This window comes from Rhinolophus ferrumequinum, chromosome 4 (genome assembly GCF_004115265.2).
Source record: "Rhinolophus ferrumequinum isolate MPI-CBG mRhiFer1 chromosome 4, mRhiFer1_v1.p, whole genome shotgun sequence".
In the NCBI taxonomy this organism is placed as follows: domain Eukaryota; kingdom Metazoa; phylum Chordata; class Mammalia; order Chiroptera; family Rhinolophidae; genus Rhinolophus; species Rhinolophus ferrumequinum.
This window is the reverse complement of record NC_046287.1, coordinates 6,830,232-6,847,586: the sequence shown is the minus strand read 5'-3', so window position 1 is coordinate 6,847,586 and position 17,355 is coordinate 6,830,232.

Here is a 17,355-nt window from a genome sequence, read left to right as displayed (position 1 = left end):
TTTGTTCAGTAAGTCCTTTACACTTGTCCTTTTGGTTTCCCCACTTCTAACAATGAGTACATGTTAATGGTCCTTTTAAAACTTAATCTCACCTTCAGCTGACATGTTCTGGAGTCACAAGCCTCTCCTTGGCCTCTGGCCATTCTGTGGATGCTTTGCATTACTTAACCTCCACCCCCAAGATGAAGTCCAGCTCTGACCTTGGATCTGGTACTGCATTCCGTGATGGAGCAGAAAAGATTCTCGATTTCAATAAGTAACCAGAGTGTTCTATGGAGTGACCATCTACTGGTTCTGTAGAAGGTGAGCCTGGAGGTAAGTTACTTGAGTTCATGTTTTATGTCAATTGCTGCAGGCAAAATTGAGGAGATTTGTTTTATTTTTGCTTGTAAGAATCCAAAAACAGTGCTTAACAATGCAAATGCTGGCTATAATTCCAACAGAATTCCCTACTTTTGCAATCGGGCATGTTCACTATTTTACCCAGGAAGCTGTCGTTACTGATGAAACATATAACAATATTTATAATTTTGCCAATGTGCTAGTTGTACAGAGGGCTACTGATGCCTTAGTAAAACAACCCCAACGCAGCCTACCCCATTCTGCAAATCTAAGAGACCAGGACCTCTGGTGCTATTTTTAAAATGAAACCTAAATAATTGATGATAGGAAAGAAGGAAAGAAAGAAAACAAAGTGAGATTAATTATCTATAGTAGCTCTCTGAAGAATATACACCCTACATTGTGAATTATGAAAGTTTTAAGTAAGTAAGTTACCATCCTGTATGTGTAACTCATATAAAAAAATAATGAGATAATAAAATGCAATATGTGAGCAAAGCTATAATCTTGGAACTAGTTTACAGTACTTGGCATAACAATATGCATTAAAAAGCTTTGGAGAATTGATAGCATGTCTCTGGCATTAATCAAAGGAGAGAGTCATTATATTTAGCAAATCAGAGAATTTCCGTAACTGCAAGGGTGTCCTCTTATTGCACAGGATCACTTATCTTTATTCTTTCCGGTGCTAGATGTCACAGATTTCTCTGTGTAGGGCCACCTTGGGCCAGGACGTGCCTTGGACAGAAAGAGGTACCAAAGTCTTTATTAAGAGATACCAAGTTTATAGCATTGCATCTGAAAGGTGAGGTGAAGGTAGAAACAAAATTTGAAACTGGGAGCCAGGATGAAGCCAGGGGTCCAGAACCACGTTCACGAGTGTTGAGTAGCCATGTAACATCCCTCATGTGCAACACCTGGCTTGGCTGAAGTTGAAAGAGATGGATGCTCTCCACTTCCTTTTTTTTTTCCTACTTCATTCTCAAAACCCAGCCTTTAAATTAATGTACTAAAACCATCCTTATTTGACCAGAATAATTAAGAAAAATGTTTTTTAATTGAATGACTTTATGGCAGTCCTGCTAATATATAGTATGTTGTATATTCTTTAACCTAATCTTCAGAAATCAAAATCTCTACAATAAACATTAATATTTAACAGTAAAATAAAGAGCACAGGAGGAGTAAAAATATGGTGAGATTTAAGATCAGCCTGAGCTGGATTTGTATCATGGGTCTATTGCTATTTCAGTGAATTGGGGAAGTTTTATTTTTAACTTAGAAACCTCAGTTACCTTATCTGAAAATAGAGATAACTTAATGCCTACCTCTTAGCACTATTTATGAAGATTAAATGAGACAATACGAAGCATTTCCTTCTTCCTTAATGTTGACATGCCCCTCATGGTTACTGGAAGTATATAGAATTTACCCTCTGGGATAGTTAATTCCATGTTTCCCCGAAAATAAGACTTAGCCAGACAATCAGTTCTAATGTGTCTTTTGGAGCAAAAATTAATATAAGAGCTGGTACTTATTATATTATATTATATTATATTATATTATATTATATTATATTATATTATATTATACCCGGTCTTATAGTTAAATGAGAACTGGTATTATATATTAATTATATTTATTACATTATATTATACCCCATCTTATAGTATAATAAGACTGGGTCTTACATTAATTTTTGCTCTAAAAGAGGCATTAGAGCTGATGGTCGGCTAGGTCTTATTTTTGGGGAAACACGGTTTTATGTGTGAACTTGACAAGACCATGGAGTACTCAGATATTTGGCTAAACATTATTTCTGGGTGAGTCTGTGAGGATGTTTCTGGATGAGATTAGTATTTGAACCTGTAGACTGAGTAAAGCCAGTTGCCCTCCCCAATGTGTATGGGCATGATCCAATCTGTCCAGGACTTGAAAAAAGTGGAGAAAAACAGAATTCCTCTCTGCTTGATGCCGTCTGTTGCTCTGGTTCTCAGGGCTTTGGACTCCTACTGGAACTACACCACTGGCGTTCCTGGGCCTCCAGCTCGCAGACAGAATATCGCAATGCTTCATAATCATGTGAGCCAATGCCTTATAATAAATACATACATCATATAAATATATATATGTATATAAACACAGTTGACCCTTGAACAACATGAGGGCTAGGGATGAAGTCAAAAATCCACGTATAATTTAAGTCGACCATCTGCCAACTTCTATCCATGTATTCCCAATCCCTTGGATTGAAAATACTGTTTCTCATGTGTGGTTGGTTGAATCCACAGATGCAAAATCTGGAGATATGGAGGTACAGAGGGCCAACTGTATATTTATTGGAAAAAATCCACATATAAGTGCACCCATGCATTTCAAACCTGTCTTGTTTAAGGGTCAACTGTATGCATATCGATTCTTTTCTCTAGAGAACCCTAATAAACCATCTTCCTCCACAAAATAGACTTTTGAGTCCACATGTCTGCTTTCTCTGTATTTCTTTAAGATGTCAGCTATCTCTTCTTATTTCTATCAGTGTGACTGATTGTAGATTCTTCTCCGCTCAAAAGAGAACTCCGCTGGATAAAATTGGGAACATCTATTTTTCACTGCAGTCTCTTTTTACTTACTTCCCATGTCTAGATGATATTCTGAATAAATCAAATATTATTGGAATTCAGTTTTCAGATACATTGATGTCTAAACAAGAACAGCCCAGCAGAAAAGGCACATATCTGTCTTCCCTCCTTCTCGATCAACTTTCTACCCTTCATATCGCACCATAGAGTCACCTATTTAAATCAGTTTCCTGTGATTTCAGCAGGCATGAAATAGTTCCTTGGCGCTAGACCACTCCTAAAGTTTTTGAAACTGTAAACCAAGCCCCAAACCATGAAGATCTCATCAAGGGGTTGCAACCTGTATGAGCTCGCCTGAAACATTCATCAGTGAGTTTTATATTATAAAAATCACAACACAAGTTTTTGGAGATAAATAAAATCAAGTTTTTTCCCCATATTTAAGATATTCTAAGAGTCAAGTTTTCACGTGCAAAGATTCAGTCTCTATATTTATATTTCTTAACCTGTTGCATATAAGGGATTTAATCAAAGCATAAAGAAGAGTTTCCTGCCAAAGTGATTGTATCCAAATTGAGTTCATAAGAAAGATGGTGGAATTGTCCTCTCTGAAGCTCTTCATAAATAGGTCTAATTAAAAGTATTTATACACAGTACTTCTTAGAGCCAGACATTGATGCTCAATAAAATACTCCTCTGGTCAGATGATTCTCTGAAACTGTAGAATGGAAAATCCAGAGCACAATGTTATTTTCATACATTTTGATAGTTTTATTCCATGATAAGTATAGAAGAAAAATAAAAAGAAATGGAAATTGGCCTTTAGCAGTTGTTTTAGTGAGACCATCTCCAGTTTAGATTTCTAGAATGGAGACAATAGTCTAAGAGAGAAGAAGCAAGAGTCTGGTCTTGCTGTTGTGAAAGACCTTGTGTTAAAATGTTCGTATTGTGCTGGGTGGGCCGGGGAAGGGAGGAAGATGATAGATGTGCTCGTCTATGGACTGAATGTTTGTGCCCCCCCCACCCCACCTCGTGTCCTGAAATCCTTCCCCCAATGTGACGCTGTTAGGAGATGGGGCCTTTGGGAGGTAAGTCAATCACGAGGGTGGAGCCCCACGAATGGGATTAGTGCCCTCACAAGAAGAGATGGAAGAGTCTGTTCTCCACCATGTGAGGACGCAACGAGACAACCACCATCTGCGAACCAGGAAGAGTGTTTGCACCAGACGCTGGATCTGCCAGCACCTTAATCTTGGACTTCCTGGGCTTCAGAACTGTGACAAATAAATGCTTGTTGTTTAAGCCACCCAGTCTATGACATTCTGTTCTGCCAGCCAGACCCTACCCGAAGACTTATTGTAGTTGGTGTCTTTTACCCTAACTTTGGCCAAGGGGCCACGTAGTCAGCTGTTCGTTGACTAGAAGACTATTTGAATTTCCAGGAAATCATCAAAGTTGTGTTGACAACAATGCATGAACCTGTATAGGTTTTACTCATGTAGCCTTGTTGTTAATACAGAATCATGTTTAATTCTTAAAATGGAAATGTCAATTATGACTTTCATTTCTTTGTGTTTTGGCTTATCTTAAGTTTAAAGCCATTGCCATTCCCTTTTCAGATTTCATGTTGCATTTGAAATAAAATTAATGCTTTAAACTTTTTAGTGACTCTCACCTCAGTCTCTTTTTTGAGCATACCAATAACACTGTGAAAGTAATGTATGCAACACATATGCAGAACCACAATCCACAATTAAACCTTCACACTGACATTCCGTAAGAAGGTACTGTTTGCACAGAATGACCTTTTCACAAAATCCTTCTAATGCCTGCATCGTTCTAGAAATCAATGGAACTGACTTGAAAATTCTGCAACTGGAATAAGAGGAGGAGTAAGAGGGACAATGCTTCCAAATTCAATCTGTGCTTTGAATTTGCTTTTTAATTTACTTTCCAGGTTTCCTTCTTTTTTTCAGCCCATTATAATTGTGCTTTATTTTAGACTGTTGATTTATTCATGTGAAGCAAAGATGGAAAACTCATCTCAGAGTTAGAAAACTTGGGTTCAAGCCATGGGTCTCTCACTTACTGTCTTACTTTTAGTAAACTACCAACTCCTGTCCAGCTTTTTCATCTTTAAATTAGAAATGATGATGCCCATCTCACATAGTTATTACAAAGATTAAATTGTTCACACAAAAATTTTGTAAAATCTAAGGCATTGTATAAATGCTAAAATATTCAGGGGGGTTTCCTGCAGTTGTTGCTATTTAAAAATAATATCTTCAAAGCTAAATATAGTACCACAATCAACCATGAGTTGAAATACTTGGCATAGTTTTTAGAGTAAACTGAAGAATCCACTTGCAAACTCAGTTGCTATTTATCTCATGCCAACACCAGAGTTGGACTCAGCATAGTGTAAAGCATATAGTAATATGTTGCATATACAGGATTTAATCTGTTCAGCACATCTTGTTGGACCCAACTGCCCAATTGTGTCATTTATTCCCTTCTCTTCACTCAAATTCCATTCTCTTCTATCTACCCATACCTTTCTTCTTGTTTTACATTACGTAAGTTATTTTTGCACAATAAGCAAACATCCTAAGTACTAAGAAAAATGTCCACGACACTTGCCACGTGGGAAATGCATACCTTTTATAAAGGTATTAGTGATCATCACACACTATTGTCCACCGTGACTGCTGTCTCATCTTTCTATCAGGCATGTCTGCGTGGTTTAGAATCACAGGGCAGGAAGTCTGTGTAATTCCGTCTGTAAATCAGGGAGCGAGCATTCTTGTGCAATAAATGCCAAGAAGCAACAGTATCCATGTGAGGGGAAAAGGTGGGAATTATGATTTCTGTCTATTGCAACGTGAAACTAACATAGGCACTTCACAATTTTCAAAGCATTCTCATATTGATGATTTTGTGTGTCCATCAGAGTGACACTGTGGCAAAGCTGGATAGGGTAGTTTTACCATCAGCCTCCTTGTGTGAAAGCAGAAAGTGAGACTAGGGGGTTAAATGCCCGCCCAAGACCCTCTACAAGCCAGCAGCACAGCTAGAGAGGAATCTAAGCTCCAGGATCTGCTCGTGCTCTTCTCAACTGACGCTGAAGGAACGTCATGGCAATAACCATGACTGCTCTATGAAAATGCTGAGAAGCCCCTCTATTTTCTTTCCTTTGTATCTCAGCACTTAACTCTGACCCCAGGCCCACAGCAAGTGCTTAATAAATACTTGTTTAATGAATTAATTAATAGTATGGCTATCCTACCAGCAGGACTCAAGAACCAATTATTGAATGCACGGCAACGTCTGATATCCTGGCCATCTGGGCTACTGCTCAACCTACGAAAACCATCGTCTATTGTTAATTTTCTATGTCAGTTAGTGAAACGTGTGATGCCGATGTTCAATATTACTTTCCAGCCCTATCATACTCCCAAGAAGTTGCTGCCTCTTCAGCAGCTCAAACACATAGCCACTTCTCTATTAGACTCAACTGTAACCTGCAAAACGGACTAAGTGGAAGAGCCCGAAAAAGTCCAAGCTTAACCTTTCATTTCGTTAAGAAAGCCTGTGGTGTATTGACTGCTAACATCTTATGGGTTGTCCAGAAGTCAGACACTAAAACCAGGATACACATGACTTTGCAACTGAGAGTCTGCTATTAATGTCCTCTGTTCGTGCTAGTGGCACCTGAGAGTTCGGAGATGTCTGTGTGCTATATTGAGCTTTGAAAAGCGTTGGGCACACAAGCCGGATTGTGCAATAAGATAGTTGGGGAACAGTAGAGAGAAATGAAGGGAAGGGTATGAGAATGACTGTGCATTTCTCAGTGGCTACTTTCCTGAGATGCAGCAGGAAACAGTCAGTAATCTTACGAACTAAACGAGATTGGAGCTGAGGAGCTGCTCACTTAGTAGTCGTCCTGCAACCCTAGAAGTTGCCAGAATCAAATCACAATGCATGTGTTTGATAAGTGCACTAGCTTAGGGACAAAATCAGCATCCTTTCTACGTATGCTATCATTTTGCAGATGTATTTTAGTCTTTTAGTAGCATTTTGGCTAATTATCTTTTCAAAATGGTCCATCAAGGAAGTCCGTGGTCAACCGTACTAAGTCTTACTATTTAGAATCATAATCCACTCAAGAGACTACCAACCTTTCTCAACCAAAGAGTCTCTGTCAAACACTGGTATTGCTGAATTACAGCTAACATCATATCCTTAGTTCAGTTTCTTATTTTCCAGGAAAAAAAAAAAAAAAAGAGAAACAAAACATCAATCACCCTATTTTTCTTAGAAGGAAATCTTATCCAAAATGAAGACCTTATGATAATATAGTCTAATAACATTTTAAATATTTACAGAATACGCATCCTGAATTCATGCATGCATCCAGCATCAACATGTGGTACTTCAGTTTTATTGTCCCTTCAATAAACCATCTGAGATTTTAAGTACTTTTCCAACTTTTCATATCAAGTGAGAGGTCAGAGACACATTCAGACAAAATGACGGAGGAAAGTAAGTCCCAGCTCTCAACTCCATCACCCTTAGGTCTTCTTGTTTATCTTGCTTAATCTTTAATTTCCATACAGTAATTAGGCCCATGTTAGCTAATATCTCTGAACAGGACAGAAGACTAGAAACACACATACATATTGACACTAGCTAAATTAACAAACCTGAATATCTAAATATCAATCACTCCCATTTAAAGTAAAGCCTAGAAAACTACCTGTTAGGTTTACTCAAGTGTGTGTGGGGGGATTATTTTTATTAATAGGAACAAATGAATGGCCTCAAAGCAACATAATGTCTTGCCCTTTGGTGTTCTACAGTATATTTCGCTATACTTAATAGTGTTTTCTACAGTGTTATTTTTCTTACATTCTAAATGTATTAATAATACATCCCCTCTCTTTAAGAAAATTCTGTTATTATTTCTCTTACAATTATGGTTAAGAATAAGTATCAACAACTAATTTTTTATTGTGGCAAACCTAGATTTTCATATATGAAGTTGTCACCGATGCTCCATTTGAATTAATGTTTAATCAGATATTGAGCATCTCCTACATTTCAGGCATTGTGATAAAACATCCCAATCACTTCCTGTGGGACATGCATTATTATCCTCATTTTTTACACATGACAAAGCTCCGCTTCAGAAAAGGCAAATAAGTGCCCAAGGTAAGAAAACTAATAGATGCTGATACCTCTCTAGGACTCCGGATATGTCTTTCTCTAAGGCCTGTGCTTTTCTTCATTATGTCATGTGGCCTCTCAAATTTTAAAACCGTCAAGTATTATATAGATATATGTAGCTGCAGACATACATGCACACAAGCAGAGTAGGATTCTTTCCCTTTTAAAAATAGTCCTGGCGTCCAAGAAACAATCGCACTGGAAAGACAGGAACGTCAGGCGTGAGTGAGTTCCTGACATTCTGGTCGGCACCTGCCTTGACTTTAACCTTTACAAATCTTAACTAGCACTGGGCCAACCTTGATGAATCATCCTGGCTCTCAGCGAAGCAAATAAGATTTGTGAGGGAGACATTTTCTGCACTTCTAAACAGTTGTGTCCTCAGGTATAAAAACCAACAGTAGATTTTATAAGTTATTTATTTCTATAATGAGAGAAACCCTTATTATTCACAAGGAATAGACTGCATTTGGGATACTGTCTTAGATGGAAGAAATAGCAATTGAAATTCTGAATACATTAGAACCACAGCATGTTGCAAACCAATTAAAATTGACAACCAAGTGAAGAAGCTAATACACATGGATAAATATAGAAAATGCAAGTTGTTGTTGGGGTGAGTTCCCCTCCTTTATTCTTTACTAGTTGTTTTTGGTGTGTTTTTTTCTCCTTCTGAACATTCCAGTTCATTTTGTTAATCTTTTTCTGCTTGGTTTCTGAATTTTAATCAAATTGAATGCCGACAGATATCAAATTTTAATTCCTAGTAGAATATCTTGGCACTTTGATGTACGCTATCTAGTGTCCTGGTGTTGGAAAACTATCACTAACTACAAATACTAGCTTTTGTAGACAATATATAATTTCCATAATTTTAAACCAAGATGGGAAAAACAGATACTGCGCTACACGTTTCAGCCATGTGTTCACCTCTCTGTATTAAATTAGCATTGGCAGCTGAGTAGGAGATTATAGGGTACAGCCACTTTAACCTTCAACAGTAAATGGTGCTTGCTGAATTGCCTTCATGTGGCTCTAAAGCCCCAGAAGCTTAAATATATAGGTTAGATGCTAATGATGAGAAAACACAGTAATTTAGCATCACTTACACTGGGGGAGAGTTAAGACTAAATATATTGCTAATGGAGGTTATGGAATTTGTTTTTCTGAAGTTCTTGAAGGAAGTTTTGTGTAAAACATGCCCAACTCTAGGAGACTAATTTGATATAAACATAAACAACAAACATAGTAGGTACTCAAAAAACATAGTAGGTCATCAAGCAGGTACTACTTGAGAACCTACAACAAATCATGCATGTACCAGAGGCTTACGTTACCTAATTCCGTTTCCATCACACCCCTATGGAGCAGGCAGTGTTATCACCGTTATACACATGTGAAAAATGAGGCACAGAAAAGTTAACCACTATTATCCCCAGGGTCATATGATTAGAGCGGGGATTGGAGCCCAAAGCCCACACCACTGCCCTTGATTTCAGTGTCCTACCCACATCAATTACACAGTCGTTCTTTCTCGTGTCCAAAGACAAAATAAAGTATTTGTTCATAAATGTATTATAATGTTTGGGGAAAGAAGATGCTAGAGAACAGCCAGGTGTAATCCCAATACAAACATAGTTTCATTTAAACCCAAGCGCAGTCTGGCCTGAAATTGATTTTTAACCTACATCTTTTTCGAAGAGAGAGCATCTGTAGTAGTGTGTAAGAGGGCTGAAGGGGAAAGGAGAAATACAGCTGCCTCGCAGCCCTGAAAGAAAAGGAGCAAGTCAAATGCTTTCTACTCTCAGACAAGATTAATAATCCTTAAGTACTTTTCTATTTAATAAATTGTGCGAGTTACTCAATGTGGGCTTGGAAAAGGACATAATGATTGGGCTCCTTGTAAGTCATGCTTTTTAAAAATGGAGGTTGGATTTATATTATTGTCAAAACAAATAGGTTTGGGGATGAGGGGAATGATTTCTCACTGAATTAACTTGTAAAAAGTAGCAAACAGTGCCATCTACTGGGCTCTAATTTCCCCTTTCTTAGAGGTTTTGCAGATAACTATTGTGTACAGTCAACAGATATACACGCCATGAATAAGAAAAGACCTTTGTTACCTGTCATGAAGACTTCAAGACATTTGAAGAATGGCTGTGTTTGTTTCTTTATGAATATATTCTAAGTCACTTTACTATTGATATTAAAAGAAATACTTAATAAAAACAAAATAATTGCCTTCACAGAAATCGACCTTAAAAACAACAACAACAACAAGAAAAAAACACCTTTCTAGAAAGAAAGTTAAATTACCCTACATGGAAGCATCACCAAGTAAAAATTGAGAGACACCTCCACAGGTTTGAAAATAATCTATCTCCTCTGCTCTGCTGACAGCATTCCTTTCCATCCTCAGTCTGATCCACCTTAGAGGCAAATGTATTTCCTAACGTATTACAAAGAAGCAGAAGAAAAGAGGAACGTTTATCGTAATGTGGAGGCCATGAGCTATGCAGTGTATGCGAATGCTTATTTTATGCTTTCCACCTGGAGGTAAGCACGGGCGGCTTCCCTACTGGTCGGTGCACTCAGCCCAGCACAGGATGGTTTGTGATCCACGCTCCAGCGAAACCCCAGCTCAGTGATTCTCAGACTCTCCACCCCCCTGCACCAGGATGGTCTGGGAGCTCATGAAAGACAGGTTCCAGCCTGAACCTCAGACTTGCTGAATCATAAACCCCTCGTCTGGTGCCCGACATCTTCACATAACAGGCTACTCTTTTGCACGTTGGAGTCTGGTAACCACTGTCTAGGTAGGACCCTGGGATTCTTGACTCTGCAACTTCTGCGGTGTCTAAGGTCTAACTGCAGGTGGGGTGGTCTGCAGTGATCCATCCTGCTTCTGCTCAGAGGATTGTCCCGCATTACCGGGTGCTTGCACAGCACACCATCTGGGGCACGTTTAGAAGCTGCACGTTGCTGGGTGCCCTCTCAGTGACTCCAAGGTCTGGACATGCCAATGCACGGCCAGGCGTGGTGTGCAGCAGCTCCAGGAAAACTCCAGGACTTCCCTGCACACATGGACCTCAGGAAAACCTCAGGAACTCTTTCTGGAATGGCCATCAGAGCTGTCATCATACTACCTTTGATGTCCTGAATGTCATCCAAATGTCATTCTTTCAAGATTTCCTTTATCTTCGGGTAAAAAGTCATTGGGGGCTAAATCAGGTGAGTGGAGAGGGTGTTCCAATACCTAAAACTCCCTAAAAACTCCCTCACAGACAGTGCTGTGTGAGCTGGTGCATTGTCGTGATGCAGGAGCCATGAATTGTTGGCAAAAAGGTCAGGTCGTCTAACGTTTTCACGCAGCCTTTTCAGCACTTCCAAATAGTAAACCTGGTGAACTGTTTGTCCAGTTGGTACAAATTCATAATGAATAATCCTTCTGATATCACAAAATGTTAACAACATTGTTGCAACGAGTTCACAAACTTAATTGTCAGGCCTCCTCCTATAAATATCAGTAAAGCATTTATTCTATAGCCCACTGTGCTTTCAGACATAGGGCACCTCCTTTAGATGTCGATTGCTCTGGCCTGGTAAAGGCTTCGGGGTTGTCATGGCGATGGGTGGTTCGCAGAGCACACTGTGAAGGACGCGGCAGTGTAGACAGAGTTTCCGTCATCCAGCCCGCTGTGGAAGTTGGCTTGTGTGAGGTGTCACCTGGCCTTGTGGCGCTGGTCACGCTATGAGGGTAGCGAAGCTCCTGCGTATCAGCACACTGGACCTGCCTCTGACTTCCCCAGTGGACAACGGTGACATCAAGAAAGATGTCCCCAGGACCGAGAACACCCTTCTGTCTCTTCCCGATTCAGCCATCAAGCCCCGTTAAGGACTAAGCCCTCCATAAAGCCTGTTCCTAGGTCAGCTCTGTGCGTCGTGACCTCTTCCTTCTCTACAACCGCGGCACTTGCAGTCTGACCTAACACGTGACATCTAGTCCCAGACTTTAAATAGCTCTAGAGGTGCTGGAGGTGTTCCAGGATGGCCTGGAAGTGAAAATTTGCCATGATACGTAATATGAGTATTGTTATTACAACTATCTCGCCACCCATTGGAAATGTGCTCGTTAGCGGCAGGGACCATGTTTTATTTCTATCTTTATTATTTCTATCTTCATAGTATCTCATACAGAACAAGTGCTTGACAATTAGTCACTCATTTGATGCAACTTTTTCTCTCATACCTTTCCCCAGGAGTGAGACATGAAATTTTTCAGAGTGCCCAAAAGCGCTTTGAATGCAGAATTTGTTGACTATTCTGCACAATGGCGATTATAAGTTCACAGAGTAGGATGTGTCTAGATTAAGGGGTCCTCTGGACATCACTGTCTTGTCATTCACATTCAGTCCCTTCTCAGACCAAGTCCTTCTTACCACCTGGTGATCTTAGAAGACTACCTGCTTGGTTCTATGAAGCTCTCATTTGTTCTGCATGCTTTTCCCTTTACGCAAAACTGATTCGAGGCAATTCTGTTTTCCTCTGAGCACACTTTTGTCCCTGTCCCTGAGAGTCTTCCACAGCCATAACATACATCCTCTTCTCACTCATTGTTGGTTTACGTTTTCCAGTGGGTCTCAGTTCTAGCTACACATCAAAAACGTCTGGATAACTTTGTGAAATGCTGAGGCCCAGACCTCTTATACAAGTCTGGTTTAATCGGTTTGGAGTGGGGCCAAAGATTCAGTGTTTTTCAAAAATGTCTCAGTTAATTCCAAAACAGCCTGAACTGAGAACTTTCCACAGTTCTTCTGCTCAGCTAAGAAAACCCTATTTTGCCTTTCCCTTCAAATTTAGGTCAAAATTTGTGGCTTAAGGCTTAACTAATAAAAATTGATATGTGCAAATATAGACATTGACAAAAAGCAAGCAATGATCTGGACTGTGGAAACCCAAGTGCAATATGAATACAAGGTAGAGGAATGTTATACTCTACCCCACTTCCCTCACCTTACGGGGGTAATTAGAAACCTCAGATATTTTAAAGGTGCCAAGTCTTGGGATGCCTCAGATAGGTTTAAGAACTACCTAGTTAATATATGAATTATGAATCAGTATGAAATGGAAAGCTCTGGTAAAGCAAGACCTTGGGAATCTTCACCAAGGATGCCTCTCAACCCTTAATGCTGGAGAAATTAAGGAATCAAGAGATGTAATTTGCTTTGAGGAGAGGATTGCCTTGACTGGCATTTAGAAACACGACTCCCGCTCAAATGTGCTGCTCAGTAGACAATGTTGCCAGCTATCTTCATATCTAACCCAGTTTACTGCCCACTCAGTGCACCATTTCCAGGAATTTTTTTATGTTAATTACCATTGAATACAATAGCATAGGATATTTCTCAGCCCATCACTATGTTTTGCATAGCACATCAGTGTCCAGGGGGTACGTGAATGACTGATAAATATATGTGAGCAATAGATATTGCTAAAATAAAATGATTCACATTAAGACGAAATGTCCTCCTCCATCCATTTGAAATTGTTTTATTTAATTGTATGCTACACTATTGGATCCCTAATATTTCTGTCGGTAATCAATGGAAATGATGGTGGCATAAAATCTGAATTGTCTAACATCTATTTTATCTGGAAAATTAGCTGATCTGGAATACACAATTAGCTTATAAACTGTGATTATGAACACATTTAAAGAATGAGAGTTTTTATCTGCCAAGTTCACTACATAGGCATTTATGGGTACACAGGGAACTTTGAGGACTATTGTAAAAGAACTCATAGCCAATTGAGGGATGAGCCCTAGAAAAGTCGTATTGAGCAATTGACCTAAAATTGCCATGAAACCATGTCGTACTCCCAGAAAACATATTCTGTGCTGTGAGCTGAGAACAGCCGTTTCTGTGTCTGTTCCACTTTCCTTGCTCTTTGTTTCTTTTTTGAGAATTTTAACAGATTTGCTGGGTTTAGGTATTGTTACCTTTCTAAGAATTCAGAGCTGTGTAATTGAAAAATCAAAAAGATCTGACAAGTGAGGAAGCCAGCGGGAGAGGCAGAATAGTAGATGTGTGATTCCTGAGAGACCCCCAACCAGGCTCTCTCCTTTATGATTGGCAGACCCATTTTGGCGGTTTATTTTCTTTGTTCTCTTTTCCCCATTAACTAAGCATGTCAAAGTTGACCCAGCAGCACATAATGGTTCTTTAGATACACAGTGGAATCCAGTGACACAGTAGCGTCATGTACTTTTAAGTATGAAATTTTGCCCTTTTAGAACTGTTACTAATATTGGGCAAATGCCAGGTAACAGATTTTGTTTTCCCAACACAGAGTAAAGGACTTTCCTCCTAAGTATCTTGAAAATTAACAGAGAAGATCAATAGAACAGAAACTTGTCAAAACAAGTTGGTCCCCTGCTGCCACAACAAGGACGAGATAAAAATCTAGAAAGTAGGTGGTGAACAGAAGCCACTGTTGTGACAACTAGTGATAGCAGGGACTTGAGGATTTTGAACTACTACAGATCAATTGACAAACGAAGAGGGAGGGCGAGGGGAGCAGAGGAGGGGAAGAAATTTTTCTCCGTAGTGCTCTACTAAAGAAGGCTGTTTGTACACCCTTGAATGAGAAACCAGTAGGTACTCCTCACTGGATACCACAGTCTCCATGGGTATAAATTGATTAGAAAGTAAATTGTTCCTTCAGCCTCCAACAGGATAATGGCAATGACTTCTCCTCCTCTACAACTATACCAAGGAACTCCAAGGACATTTATTACAATGAGCAAAAAGTTCTTTGCCTACACTAATACATGATGAGGGCCATGTGCCACACCGTTCCAGGAAACAGCACACACATTGTGGGCTTACTGTTTTAGCAGGTATGGCCCTCAAGCTACAAACATCACCGTGTAAGAAATCCATTTATTTTCTATAACTCAATTTCTGACCCTGGACTGCCCACCATTCCTGCTTGGAGGAACACTTAACCTCTACCTCTCTTGGAAACCTCCCCCAGACCCAAAACATTATGTGGCATTGCTCTGAGATTTTGCGTATCACCAAGTGGACTCCAGAAGGGAGCCAGGTTTGAGCCAGCACAGGAGGTTACCTGTTGAAGTGAAAGGACCCCAGCAAGAGAGTGTGAGTGTGGCCCTGGAGGGTGGGAGCTGCAAGGGATGGTAAAGAGGTCATTTGGAAGGTATCCCGCTAGAGAATGGTGCAGACTAGAGTTCTCTGACTGAGAAGTAGTTAAAGAATCTGCAAATACAACCTAAAACAGAGAGGGTCTACATGTGACAGAACTACAAACAGCAAAAGCCACGAAAATAGGCCTTTGCTCTTTCCTCTCCGCCTTACTACTCCTCCCCGTTGTGGCGGGGGACGGGAGGCCATGGTGCTGAAAGCTGGAGTTCAGAGGAAGACATCAGTAGAAATAGCCTGCCCGTCCTACTCTTGGTACCCAAACAAAGCCAGGAGTCAGACCTCAGTTGAGGGAAAGAGGAGAAGATTTAGCTGAAATAGAAAATTAAAGTTGGGTTTGCTTACCTAAAGATGAGGCTGTAGCTACTATGCTTGAAAACGATCAGAAATGAAGTGTGATCTCTCTGAGATCTTGCCGAGTGGTAGGGAGGATACACCCTCCAGAACACGGATGAAGACCACGAAGTGGTTTCCTGATTGGGTCCGACCGAATCCACGCCCATTGTCTCTTTCCACGCGCGTCGTCCTTTATGGTCCGGCAGCCCTCGGATGATTCCCTGTCCCCGTTCCTTCACCAGGCACAGCCAGCGCTCGAAACCCTTCTGCACGAGACTCTTCCGCTTCTGGATAGTTCTGAAGGCCACGCTGGCTCCTGCTCCAGGACCTCCTTTCCCTTCCTCTCACTTTTTTCAAACTTTGCTTGTTCTTGCAAACATATCTGCCTTATGCACCTTCCATAAACAGTTTTAAGTTCTTCTGTGGCCTTAGCATTATTTTTGGAAGGACAGGCTAGAAAAGATAGAGGTTCTTTTACTTTCTACACCAGAGGCAGTGGAGCGCAGAGCTGGCTATTGGCTTGAAAGGGGTGAGGGGAAAAATTAGATGAGAAAAAATATGTAAATTATATATTAAAGTATTATCCAGCTCCACTTTGATTTCTGATGGAATTTAGTAATCCTCGATCCAATTAAATTTTGCGATTGGATCAGGAAGACGAATGTACTCAAGCTAATCACAGCATATGTTATACCTCGATGTGCGTGCTTCTCCCCCTGTGCGTTATGTGGACTCTGTAAGAGAAGATGCCGAGCGTGGTGGTTGAGAGCTTCCGGGTCCAAATCCTGGCTACGCCATTGTGTCACTATGTGACCATGTGCAAGTCACTTAAAAAACAAAACAAACAAACAAAAAAACCTCCCCGTGCCTCACTTTCTCAATATAATATGGGAATGATGATAATAACAGCACCTACCGCATAAGGAAGTTGTGAAGATAGAGTTACCGTTTACAAAATGCTTAGGAGAGTGTATGAGACATATGTAGCAACACCAAAAAAAAAGTGCTTGCTAAGGATAATTTGCTTGTTCTCTTACATTCGAGAATCTCCATGGGCCAACAGCTAGACCGAGTCTTACTTGAGCTTCCCACAATTTCCCTGTAATCCTTCTTCAGAGCACTTACCACCTTGACAATTCGACCACTAACCTGGCAGTTCCTTACCTCTGCCTTCCCTGCTCGGTTATCAGCTCCATGACTTCAGGAACCACGTCTGTCTTTGTGCACTGGATCCTAGTAGCCTGTGCAGAGTGACTGCCCCAAAAGTATTTTTGTTAAGCGAATGAACAAATCGGTCAAAGTGCTAGATACCATGGGTGGTGTGGGCCGGGGCATGGCAGCAGGGGTCAGACTCCCCACCTCTGCAGGAAGCTGAGGCTTGGGAGGGGTGGGAAGACCTAAAACAAGACCTTACAACTCACACAACCGTGTAGGGCTTTCTGATTCAGTCAGCCCGGTGCTGTGGGTGACAAGCTGTCGGTTTGGGGGTTGTAGGACGTATTTTGGCAGATTTTGTTCAAGCATGTGTCAAAGTAACACTTACCAGGCCATTTCTTTTTACTTTCAAGAGGCATAATAAAATGGCATCAACCCGTTAGCTGCTTTCAGAGCTATGAACAATAAAAACATCTGTACGTAGATGTTTTGGC